This window comes from Sinocyclocheilus grahami, unplaced genomic scaffold (assembly GCF_001515645.1).
Source record: "Sinocyclocheilus grahami isolate Dianchi unplaced genomic scaffold, SAMN03320097.WGS_v1.1 scaffold26550.1, whole genome shotgun sequence".
Lineage (NCBI taxonomy): Eukaryota > Metazoa > Chordata > Actinopteri > Cypriniformes > Cyprinidae > Sinocyclocheilus > Sinocyclocheilus grahami.
In genome coordinates, this window is record NW_015520121.1 from 1 (window position 1) to 517 (window position 517).

General features: G+C 42.7%; 1 non-coding gene across 1 annotated transcript; it reads left to right on the forward strand.

Annotated features, from left to right (window-relative positions):
• Positions 1-445: 445 nt before the first annotated feature.
• Positions 446-517, forward strand: trnae-cuc (transfer RNA glutamic acid (anticodon CUC)). The gene has a single exon. It is a non-coding gene; the product is annotated as a tRNA-Glu (tRNA).

A 517-nucleotide genomic window follows, 5' to 3' on the forward strand; every position in this document is an offset into this window, starting at 1 on the left:
TTTTTAGAGTGTAGTATATAGTAGGCGAAAAACAGTATGTGACAAAAGAAGTGTGTCCGAATTCACAGTACTCATAAAAGAGTAGGCAAAAAGTACCCGGATGATCTATGACTTCCAGCGTGATTCTGAGGTGTGCATATAATGGACACTTTACTATCCCATAAGGTCACGGGAGAGGATTTATGAATGGCAGTGACACAATGCAACTGATGGAGGTAGGTCACGTGACAATGACAATATGGTGAATGTAGTACATCCAGATTACATTCATACTAAATAGAACATACTCTTTTCGCGGTCACAAAGTATATACTTTTTCAAAAATGTACCTACTTAAGAGAGTATGCGATTTAGGATGCAGCCTATATCTCACAGCCTCCAGTCCATCATGTTACTTCTTCTTTAGCAGTTGGCAAACCAGCTTGTAGGTGCTTTAGACCACCCTTCCCTGGTGGTCTAGAGGTTAGGATTTGGTGCTCTCACCGCCGCGGCCTGGGTTCGATTCCCGGTCAGGGAA